Below are 12,400 nucleotides of genomic sequence, written 5' to 3' on the forward strand. Positions count from 1 at the left end.
GGGAAGACTGGAGGCTTGCTCTGAGGTTGCCTGTCACCTGAAAACGGAGACCCCTTTTTCAGAGCTGTGGCTAGCTCTGTGTTTCCAAACCAGGAGTGCCTTCCTTGGCCTGAGTTTTGTGGGTCTCTGGGTCAGGTTAGAAAGTGGGGTGCCCTTGCTATTGGGGCTACCCGAGAGTAAAGGCAGTGCCTCTAGCAACACCTGAGGTTTATCATATTATTCTCTCCCTGGAGGACAAAACCTATAATAAAAGCAGGCCATAAAAGTAACCCAGTTTGGGAATATTTACAATGTATAACCAAATCAGTAATTTTTTGATATAACTGTAAAACTAGATACCTCATAGCCAGTTTGGTGTAGTGGTTAAGTGCGCGAACTCTAACCTGGGAGAACCGGGTTTGATTCCCCACTCCTCCACTTGCACCTGGCTGGATGGCCTTGGGCAAGCCATAACTCTGGCACAGCTGTTCTTGAAAAAGATCAGTTTCTGTCAGAGTTCTCTCAGCCCTGCCTACCGCACAGGGTGTCTGTTGTGGGGAGGGGAAGGGAAAGGAGTTTGTAAGCCGCTCTAAGACTCCTTTGGGTAGTGAAGGGCGGGGTGTAAATCCAATCTCTTCTTCTCTTCTTCTTCATAAAAACAGCTGACTCAAAACTAAAGATTTCAGCTTGTGACAATCTTGGGTTGTCGCAAGCTGAGACCTTTAGCTGGATACGTGGATGCGGACTGGGCTGAAGACAAGACTGACTACAAGTCAACAAGAGGCTACCTATTCTTCTATGGGAACGGCCTGAGCAACTGGACTAGTCAAAAGCTTTAGTTGCCAAATCAACGACTGAGGCTGAATAACATATCTGCTGCAAATGCCTGCAGTGAGCTGGAATAGATCGTCTGTCTGCTAAAGGACTTTGGTGTGGATGAGCCCCTAAACCAATAGCTTTGTTTGAGGATAATCAGGTGTGCATAGCCTTATCCAAAAAGTGAGAACATCAAGGCGAGAAGCAGGCATATGGTTGCCTCATAAAAATGAAACCTTTCTCTGGTTGTCAATATTAAGATCGCACCAGCAAGAATGAGCAGAAAACCATGATTTAAATCTAGTCTTACTGTCTAGTGATTTAAATCCATTAGATTTAAATCAAATCCACCCTAATTTGCAGGGAGATTTTATGCAAATGAACATTCAGAGCTCGACCCCACAAGCAGCATTCCGAAGTGACACTACTTATGTTCATTTACTTCATTTCTACCCAATGGAGGTCCAAAGCAGCTTATGCTGTTCTCCTCTGTTCCATTCTATCCTCAGAACAACCACAGCAGCAACTGCTTATGGGAGCCCAAAATACCCCCCCAAATCATGTTCTGAAGGAAAAGAGAGGAACCTCCCCCCCCCACCCAGAGCAAGGTTTCAGAGGGAGGTTTAGGATTTTATGTGGGGGGGGGAATCAAACTCCGCAAGCACAAGGGCTTGGAGAACCTGGGTGGTATAGTGGTTAGGAGCAGCAGACTCTACTGTGGAGAACTGGGTTTGATTCCCCACTCCTCCTCCACATGAAGCCTGCTGGGTGACTTTGGCCCAGTCACAGTTCTCTCAAAACTCTCTCAGCCCCCACCTACCTCACGAGGTGCCTTTGTGGGAAAAGGAAGGGGAGGTGATTGTAAGCCAGATTGTAAGTGGGGTATAAAAACCTACCCTTCTTCTTCTTCCTCCATGGAAATGCTAATGTGGATCCAAGCCAACGTCAGAAAGGGCTTACCACTATCAACACTGGCACCCTATATAGGGGACAGCCTGGCAAAGAGACACAGATGCATGCACACAAACCAATGCATTCAATTCAGTGGAAGCCAAGTTCAGCTACAGCCAGTGCCACTGAGATACGTAAGTGCAGCACAGTGGTGCAGGGGGTTACTTAGGATGTAAGAGACACATGTTGGATGTAGGCATTTGAACAACAACGACAAATGGGTCATGGCTTAGTGGCAGAGTGTTTGCTTGGCATGCAGAAGGTCCCAATTCCAATCACCAGCACCTCCAGTTAAAAGGATCATGGGTCTCAAGTGATTAGAAGGACCTTCACCTGAGACCCTGGAGAGCTGCTGCCGCCGCCAGTCAAAGTAGTCACTCCTGACCTTGACAGACCAATGGTCTGACATCATTCATGCACTCCATGCAAGCTTTAGAGGTCACAGGTCCTTCGCCAGGCATAGGTATTTGAACCCCAAATTAATAGGGATTGCTGTATAATTCCTCTCCTGCCAGCCTAGCAGTTCGAAAGCAAGAAATTGCAAGGAGATAAATAGGTACCACTTCGGTAGGAAGGTAACAGCGTTCCGTGCGCCTTGGTGTTTAGTCATGCCGGCCACATGACCACGGAAACGTCTCCGGACAGCGCTGGCCGCAACGCTAGAGTTGGACTCAACTGGCTTTTGAGCAAGGGAACCTATATAATTCCAATAAAGGCTTGCAATGCAGCAACAGAGCTTCCTGGTCTAACGGCGCTGTTCTCATTCATCCTGGACCTCTTGTTCAGTGTGACCCAACCCCAAAGCCTTTACAGTCACTAAATTAAAGATTCCAAAGTTGTTATCTTGGGTGGAAACATCCTGCAGTTCCTTCCTCCTGGAGACATGAGCTGTTCTCTCACAACAACTATGCTCTATGTTCAAAACAACCACAGTTCTCTCCCTTGCAGCTATCCCACATATTACACAACTCTCATCCAAAATGTTGGGAAAAGGTGTAAAGATATCAGAACCGATCTACATTGCTGGATCTACTGTCCTAAAATTATAGCTTTCTGGACAGAAATCTTAGGGAAAAGTACAAGCAATTACTGGGCAGACAATCACATTGAACTCAGAATCACTTCTACTGAATATTAGACCTCATAATAAAATACCTTCTTCTACGAAGAAAATGATAGCATTATTGTTGTTTGCTGTTAAAACGGCAATAGCTACTAAATGGAAATCAGAACAGGCACTTAAAAGATGGCATATTAAATTATGGAATTTGTACATCATGGAAAAATAACAGATACGTTAAGACCCTCAGAGACAGAAATAGAATATACTGAATTCCCAGCAATTTGGCTTCCAATTTTAAACTATTTGACCTCTCGAAATGAAACATCAAAAGTATTAAATGACTTGCATTTATGGTAAAGATTTTTAACTTTATAATTAGATATTTAAAAACCCTTTTCTATTTGTCCATTGAGATGGATAGATACTGTATGCAAGTATGGTAAATGCTAATTTGTATTTATGCTTTGTTAAAACTGATAAAACTTAATTGGGGGGGGACGGGACAACCACAATTCTTTGTACTGAACTCTGGTGAGAAATTTCCTCCAACAGAAAGGGTGAGTTCCCCCATCCCTATGTAAACCTCCTACTCCCCCACCCTGTTCTGTTACTGGGGGATTCCCCTGTCCCCCCAGGAGCACATTTTGAGCCGCAGCCACAGTGGGGGCGGGGAGATTTTCTGCAAGATCCACCCCACCATATTATTCATCTTTTTTAAAAAACCACAATCTAAAATAAGAACTTAAATGCTTTAAGACACAGCTATGAAATCAGCATAACCTAAGAGCAGCCCTGCTGGATCAGAAGAAGAAATGTCTGTCCAAGGCAGCATCTTTTTCCCCCATGAGAGTCAGCCAGATGCCCCACCACCACCAAGAGTGTAAAGAGGGCAAAAACGCAATACCTCTCATGCAGACAACTCATCTTGCCTCTGAACAAAGAGCTCCAATTTAACCATCATGACTAATAGCTATTACAAATATCAGTGAGAAAAGTCTGTACATTTTTGCCCTCCCTTTCCTGAGCTTAGAGCAGCATAGCTCGCTTTTTCTCCATTTCAGCCTCACAACAGCCCTGTAAGGTAGGGTTAGGCAGAGGGAGCAGCTGACCCGAGCTCACCCAGAGTGTTTCATGGCAGAACAGGGATCTGAATTTGAATTTTCCAGATTCTGTCCCAACAGTCTGACCTCGACACCACAGTGGCTCGAATTAATTGGTAAACTCTCATAGGTTGCACATATGAGAGCCAATGGTGGTGTAGTGGTTAAGAGTGTTGGATTCGTACCTGGGAGACCCGGGTTCAAATCCCCACTTGGGCCACGGAAGCTCATTGGGTGACCTTGGCCCTGTCACGTGCTCCCGCCTTAGCCTACCTCACAAGTTTGTTGTGAGGATAAAAATGGAGGAGAGGAGAACGATGCCAGCTGCTTTGGGTCCCCATTGGGGAGAAAGGCAGGGTATGAATGAATTACATAAATAAAATTTTATATAAACTGGAAAGTTAGCACCGGGAACAAGAGGGACCCTGTGGTTAGAAGAGCAGTCTGTTCTCTGGAACCTTTCTCTCTGACAGAAGGGGAACTTCCATCAAATGCACTCCACTCCAGTGAGTCCAAATGATCACATTTTATTTCACCCTTCCTCCAAGGAATCTAGGGTGGCACACACTGTCTCACAACCACCTTGTGAGGTAGGTCGGGTTCAGAGATGCTGACTGGCCCAAGGTCATCCAGTAATCCTCAAGACTGGGTAAATCTCTGTAATCCAACACTCTACCCTCCCCCCAACAGCACCCTGCATCCCTCGTACCCTGTGTCACAAAGAGGTCCACCCTCCCCGCCCCTCAGACTTTCCCAGGAATCCCAAATCTTGCCAGGGGTTAATGGTTCTGAATTTCCTCTGATTCCCAAAGAATCCCTCGAGCAAGTAAACAAATCAGAAGCAAGCTCAGGGGCGGGCCCTGACACAGCTACGAACGCCCTGTCCTCACAATGCCTTTTGTAAACTAACAGTTCTATCGACTGCCTAACACAGGGGTTTTCAAACTACAGCCCGTGGGCCACATGCGGCCCGCCGAAAACATTTATCCGGCTCGCCGGCAGGGCCGGCTCGCCTAGGGCGCGCTGGCCCTCAGGGGCGCCAAACTGCAGATATGTGCAGTGTGCATAGGAATTTGTTCATAGGGTTTTTTTAAACTATAGTCCGGCCCTCCAATGGTCTGAGAGACAGTGAACTGGCCCCCTGTAAAAAGTTTGAGGACCCCTGGCCTAACATTTCTGGGTTTCCTGTGGTCCTTAGGCAGGCGCATGTATCTAGCGGTACATTCCTCAGCCATCAGAGACTGGATGCGGTGGAAGAAGCAAACATGGAACCTTTCAATAAACGCCACAAGCCTCTGCTGCTCTCTGTCAGCATGTCTGAGCTCTCTATAACACAGCAAGCTGGTACCTCGTCTAGTCAGGTCATTTCATCCATCTACTCCTACTGAGTAGCTCTGACCTGCATAGCCCAGGTTAGCCCAGTCTCCTCAGATCTCAAAAGCTGAGCAGGATGGGCCCTGGTTAGTAGCTGGGTGGGAGACCACCAAGGAAGGCCGGGGTCGCAATGCAGAGGCAGGCCGTGGCAAACCACCTCTACAGGGTCGCCATAAGTAGGTTGTGACCAGTGTTCCCTCTAAGCTGAGTTAGTGTGAGCTAGCTCACAGTTTTTCAGCCTCTGGCTCACACATTTTTGTCTTAGCTCAGGAAGGACGGCTCCAGAGCAAACTGATTTATGCAGTAGCCAAATTGCTCGCTCACAACTTGAATGCCGGCAGCTCACAAACTAGAATTTTTGCTCACAAGACTCCACAGCTTAGAGGGAGCATTGGTTGTGACCCAACAGCACTTTCCTCCACCACCACCACCACTCCTACCAGCACTGGCTCTTCAGGATCACAACTGGAGACCTTTCCTGGCCCTCCCACCCAAGAACTTTTCTTTAGCCAGGGATTGAACTGTGGGCCTTCTGCATGCAGAGCCGTTATCACTGAACTGTGCCACCACCCATTCCCAAACTTCCAGACAGCTACAACTAAAAGAAGAGAAGAGAGAAGAGATTGGATTTATACCCCGTCCTTCACTACCTGAAGGAGTCTCAGAGTGGCTTACAATCCCTTCCCCTTTCCCACAACAGACACCCTTGTGAGGTAGGTGGGGCTGAGAGAGCACTCTCGAGAACTGCCCTTGAGCGAACAGCTCTGAAAGACTGACCCAAGGTCACACCAGCAGCTGCATGTAAAGGAGAGGGGAATCAAACCCGGTTCTCCCAGATTACAGTCTGCGCTCTTAACCAGTACACCAAACTGGCTCTCCAGTTTGGTGTAGTAACTACAGCAAAGCCCTCTTGAGAACGGCCAGCATCACCACACAGAGAAGAGGTAGAAAGAAACCAACGTTTTAAAGCCTGAACAGCTCAATTCAGAGGCACCCAGTCACTGCCCTCCTGTCAGAGTCCTGCAGCAATCAGTTCTCAGCAACGTTCCTTCAGAAGGATCCAGTTTATTGAGTACAGTAAAGGCAGGTCATCTGTGCATACATTGTGTCAGAACTAATTGCAAGCATGCGAAATGGGGAGCTATACCACATTCAAAGAGGCCACCCTGATGGGCCTGAGCCAATCAGGGAATAAGCTAAAGCCCGCCTAGACTAATGGGCCTGCAAAAGAAGCAGTAAAAAGGTACCAGGGTCAGCAGCCTAAGCTAGCAGATAAGACAGGTGAGAAGAAACGAAAGCTAAGATTCCCCCCAAGCTAGCAGATAAGTCGAGGCGAGAAGAAACGAAAGCTAAGATTCCCCCCTTCCACCTGAAATGGCAGCTGCCTAGCTGACACCTCCCCATTTACAAGGCACTCCCACACCACTCTCTCGTGTCCAGAGTCCATTGAAGACATGAAGCCACCTTATATGGAGTCAGACCCTTGGCCGCTCAAGCTCAGGGCGGTCTACTCTGACGGGGGGGGGGGCAGCAGCTCTCTGAGGTCGCAGGTCAGGATCTTTCACAACACTTGCCAAATGACTGTTTTTTAAAACTGAAGATTCCTGGGACCTAACCTGAGACCTTCTGCATGCAAAGCAAACGCTCTGCCACTGAGAGCCAGGTGCAGTTCCCAGCTTCTTCAGTAAAAAGGATCAGGTAGCAGGTGATGAACATGTGAACACGTGAAACTGCCCTATACTGAAAAAGTCAGTATTGTCTACTCAGACCGGCAGCAGCTCTCCAGGGTCTCTCTCAGGCTGTCTTTCCCATCACCTACTGCCAGATCTTTTAACTGGAGATACCAGGGATTGAACCTGGGACCTTCTGTACGCCAAGCAGATGCTCTGCCAGTGAGCCACAGCCCCTCCCCAAGGCCTCTGCCTGAGCTCCTGGAGAGCTGCTGCCAGTCAGAGTAGGCAATACCACCCTCGAGAGATGGCCTGAGTCAGTATAAGACAGCTTCTTCATGTAATCATTAACTCCATTTTACTTTTAACTTTTATTTTGTTGTTGTTCAGTCGCACAGTCGAGTCCGACTCTTCGCAGCCCCATGGACAAGATCACGCCAGGCCCTCCTGTCTTCCGCCGTCCTCTGAAGTTTGCTCAATTACATGTTCGTTGCATCTACGACACTATCTAACCATCTCATCCTTTGCCGTTAATTTTATAACCCTGTTTTTTCCCAATGATCAGATAGATACAAGGTGGTGGCGCAAAGTCCTATATATATCCCCATTGCCCCTTCATGTGTACAAATGGGTGTTGCAGCCCTTACTTCCTTCCAATTAATGGCACAGAGACACACCCTTCACACTCCTTAATACAGGCTAGGGCAGGAGGGGGAATCAATGCAGCAGAAGCAGGGGCAAGTAATTGTCAGTCCTGAGGATTAGAAAGAAAGAGGCCCTGACTTGGATAGCCCAGGCAAGCCCGATCCCGTCAGATCTCAGAAGCTAAGCAGGGCCAGCCCTGGCTAGTATTTGGATGGGAGGCCTCCAGGGAATACCAGGGTTGTGATGCAGAGGCAAGTGACGGCAAAAGCCACCTCTGAATGTCCCCTGCCTTCAAGCCCCACTGGGGGTCGCCAGAAGTTAGCTTGACCTGATGGCAGGCAGGCAGGATGATCGGAGTGGTAGGTATAGTCTGTGTGGATCGATGAGCACCCAGCAGAGACTCAGCAAAATGTCCAAAGTGGACATGCTCCAGCAGGTTTCCTACATACCACCTCCAAGAACAGAGGCACTCATGTTTATAACCCCTACCCACTTTCTGCCTGAGGCTTTTTGGATTTCCTTTGCAGGCACCAATTTCCTTGGCTGACCTGTTGCAAGTACACATGAAAATGACGATAATAAAAAACACACTTCCTGGGGTTTGTGTACAGACTTGGTGCAGAACTAAAATGAAAAATATGTGTAAATGGTAAAAAAAAAAAAAAAGACCCTGAACCAAAATATGCTCCCCTAAGAATCAAAACTTTCCCACTATGGCAAACAATCGATGCAGCTCTGCCATGTGAAAATGAACATGGGGAAGCTGCAATCAAGCATACCAGGCTGGAAGTGAACTTGGATGGCTCCAGAGTGAGCCTTGTGTGGTAGAACATTTGGGACGGGGGGGGGGATGGAGGGAGGAGAGAAACAGAAAAGGCTAAAAGGAAACCAAGCTGGAAGCATTTCCCAGGAGCCGGGATGGAATGTCCAGTAAAAACTGACTAAACCTCCCAGAAGAAGCACTCGACAATATTGCCGAGTGCGTAAACGAACAGAACATAGGCAGGTCAGTCTAGCTGAGTGGTCCCAAACCTTTCCATGTGTTATGACCAGTGTCCCCCCCAAGATGAATTCGTGTGAGCTGGCTCACAGTTTTTTTAGCCTCCAGCTCACACATTTTTGTCTTCGCTCAGGAAGGAGGGCCCCAGAGCAAACTAATTTATGCAGTAGCCAAGTTATTTGCTCACAACTTTAATGCCAGTCGCTCACAAAGTAGATTTTTTTTCTTGCTCACAAGACTCCACAGCTTAGAAAGAGCACTGGTTGTGACCCCTTTTTGACATCCAACAAAATTGTGGGGGGGAAAAAACCCCAAAACACATGGCAGCAGTGGTACTATCCAGTATCCACTGACTGAGAAAACTCACTTACGAAAACGTACATATGTAAAGTGCCATCAAGTCACAGCCAACTTACGGCAACCCCCACAGGGTTTTCAAGGCAGGAAGCATTCAGAGGCGGTTTTCCATTGCCTGCCTCTGCATAGCAACCCTGGACTTCCTTTGGTGTTCTGCCATCCAAGTACTAACCAGGCCTGAGCTCCTGAGATTAGGTTAGCCTGGGCCGTCCAGGTCAGGGAGACTGAGAAAACACATGACAACAAAAAAGATGAAAATGACAATGCTGAGGGCACATGCGGACCCACAGACCCTTTACAAGAGCTCTGCAGGGCCCCCCACCTCCTGGTTGGGAATCACGACTCTAGGTGATGAGCAGAAGCTGACCCGGCCTAGAAGCTCTGGGTGGAGGAGATGCTCCTGGGCCCTATCACCTTGTCCTGCCCCGGATAGCCCAGGCTAGCCCAATCTCCTCCAATCTCAGAAGCTAAGTAGGGTCGGCCCTGGCTAGTATTTGAATGGGAGACCTCCAAGGAATACCAGGGGCGTGACGTCGAGGCAGGCAATGGCAAGCCATCTCTGAACGTCTCCTGCCTTGAAAAACCTACAGAGTCAGCTTATAAATCATCTGTGACTCAACGGCACCTCCCTCCACCACCTACAACCTTAGAACACTGGTGGTGATGCATTTTGACCCCTAGTTGAATATCAGAACCCATCCGGTCATCGGCCCCTCTAAATTACCAGAAGCCAAACCCCCCCTTTGAAAACTTCAGTGGGACACAGGGGGATCTAGGAAGCTGCCTGGGAGACCCCACTGTTTTCTGGACAGCTCTACAGATAATGATAAGGACACACACAAACACCAACAGCCTATGGAAAAATGAGAGACGGTGTGCTGTAACAGAGTGCTGGACTACAGTCGGGGAGAGCTGGGTTCAAAACTCCACCCAGCCATGAAGCCTGCTGGGAGATCTCAAGTCAGCCACTCTGTCTTTCTCAGCCTAACCGACCTCACAAAGCTATTGGGGAGAACCACGTATGTCACACCCAACACCTGGGAGAAAGGGTAGGATACAAATGAGATACACCGATTAAGAAAGGCTGCACAGGGCTTGAAGACATGAATCTGCCTTATACGGAATCAAGGTCAGTCTTGTCGAAGACTGGCAGCAGCTCTCCAGGGTCTCAGGCTGAGGTCTGTCACATCACCCCCTACCTGAGCCTTTTAGCTGGAGCTGAGCCACGTCCCTTCCACAAGGACCAGATTCTGTGCTGCCCCCCAACGGCTCACCAGTTAAAAGCTTCATCCCCCACTCTGCTCTTTGCTCCTGCAGAGGTGAGAGAGGCAGCAACTAGAGACAGCGCCTTCTCCGTGGTGGCTCCCCATCTTTAGAATACTATGCCGGCCACCTTCCCTACTGACAATTAGGCACCAGGTCAGAACATTCATTATTTGTGCAGACTTTGAATGGAGTTTTTCCCCAGCCCATCCAGGTGGTTTATTTACATCTTCTTATGTACTTTGCGGTGGCTCAAGTGGTTAAGACGCTAGACTGCAGGCTGTGGAAGGTCAGTAGTTCAGCAGTTCGAGACCCGAGTTGCCGCATGATGGAGTGAGCTCCCGTCTCTAGTTCCAGCTCCTGCCAACCTAGCAGTTCGAAAGCAAGAAACTGCAAGTAGATAAATAGGTACCACTTTGGTGGGAAGGTAACAGAGTTCCGTGCGCCTTAGTGTTTAGTCATGCCGGCCACATGACCACGGAAACGTCTTCGGACAGCGCTGGCACTTCGGCTTTGAAACAGAGATGAGCACCGCAACCCTAGAGTCGGACTCGACTGGCTTTCGAGCAAGGGAACCTTTACCTTTACCTATGTACTTTGCAACCTGCTCTACTAGCTAAGAGCCCTACAGCATTCAGCTTACTTATGCATCAGTTCTGTGCCACTGAGCTGCGGGGGCTCTACTGCTCGGTTTCATGGGATTCTTTGGTTTCCGATCTTTGCTGTTTGGTTCGTGCAATGCCTCAAGCAGTTTCTGTGGCACAGAAATCTAACTAAATAAAAGCAACCAACTGCCAGTTGGTGGTGCCCCTAAACACGATTCCCCCCCCCATTTTTACAGGTTTTTAGCTACACACCCCTTTTCTTGCAAATCCAGATGTCAACAAACCGGATCTCTCCAAAACGCCACACCGTTGTTGCTGCGCGCCTTCTGAGCCGCCCAAGATACCCTTGCTTCATCCTGGTCCAAAAGTCCTTCTCGCTACAGAAAAACCAGCGGTGCCACCCACACCAAAAGAGATGCCTCTACCTGGTTTTCTCAGGTGTGAAGCCACGGCAAGCCTGAAGGGTTCTGTCTGCTGCTGAGTCGGGTGGTGTCAGCTTGTTGTTGCCCTGAGAGGCAAGAAGCCAGCTAACCCCATCGCCCCACCAGCCAGCCTCAGCCAGCCTCAAAAGAACCGACACAGCCTCTCTCTCTCTCCCCCTCCTCTCCCACCCGTCCCTAATTAAGGCTGCTAAAAGGCGCACCGAGCAAAGCCGAGGCAGCCGGAGCTACAAGTCTCAGCCAGTGTTCCCTCTAAGCTGAGTTAGTGTGAGCTAGCTCACAGTTTTTTAGCCCCTGGCTCACATATTTTTGCCTCAGCTCAGGAAGGATGGCTCCAGAGCAAACTGATTCATGCAGTTGCCAGATTGCTCGCTCACAACCTTAATGCCAGGAGCTCACAAAGTAGATTGTTTGCTCACAAGACTCCACAGCTTAGAGGGAACATTGGTCCCAGCCCCTCCGCAGACCCAACAGGCTGCCGGGTGCAAGAAACCGGTGCTTTTGGAGCGAAGAGCCGGGAAGGCAGCGTCTTTTGCAGCCTCCCTTGTTCCTTTCCGCTCAGAGGAACAAGCCAGTCCATCCGCGCCCTCCCCTCCCGGAGCAGAATCGGAGGTTCCCTTTCTCGCACACAAACACACACACACACACACACAACCAGGCTGTCGCTGGCAAGAAACTTAAGACCCCGGCTTTGCCGACCGGACTGGGCGAGATTGGGGCCATTCCGGAGAACCCTCCCCAAGAGCCGCATCCCAACTGGGGGGCTCGACGGCGCTGCCCGGGCGGGGGAGGAAACTCACCCTCAGCCAGCCCTCCGGGTCTCGGGAAGGGCTGCCCCCCGCCAGCCGGGCCGCCTGCCGAGAAGCTCACTAATCCCAACTCGGGGGGCTGCAGAAGAATGGGGGGGGGGGGTTTTCCTGCCAGCGGGCTCCCCTCCTCTCCCCGCACCGCCTTCCGAGGCCGCCGCTCGCCGAGCCGAGGGGAGGCTCTGCACAAATGCTCCGCCGCCGCTCTCCGAAGTTCTCCGGGGCTGGTGGAGGCGAAGAGGAGCGTGCGGGGACGCGGCTGCGGGCGGAAGATGGTCCGCCCCTGCCTCGGCCACGCTTGCGCAAAAAGGCGCTGCCAGCCCTGGGTCAG

At 49.7% G+C, this 12,400-nt stretch overlaps 1 protein-coding gene across 1 annotated transcript in view; it reads right to left on the bottom strand.

Moving 5' to 3' along the window:
• Positions 1 to 12,167, bottom strand: part of ST3GAL4 (ST3 beta-galactoside alpha-2,3-sialyltransferase 4) — a 235,157-nt gene extending 222,990 nt beyond the window's left edge. Inside the window, exon 1 of the mRNA XM_015422505.1 lies at positions 12,064 to 12,167. The gene's annotated coding sequence lies outside the window, so the exon portion shown is untranslated. The remainder of the gene's footprint in view (positions 1 to 12,063) is intronic.
• Positions 12,168 to 12,400: the final 233 nt, after the last annotated feature.

This window comes from Gekko japonicus, unplaced genomic scaffold (genome assembly GCF_001447785.1).
Source record: "Gekko japonicus isolate JY-2015 unplaced genomic scaffold, Gekko_japonicus_V1.1 scaffold1263, whole genome shotgun sequence".
Taxonomy (NCBI): domain Eukaryota; kingdom Metazoa; phylum Chordata; class Lepidosauria; order Squamata; family Gekkonidae; genus Gekko; species Gekko japonicus.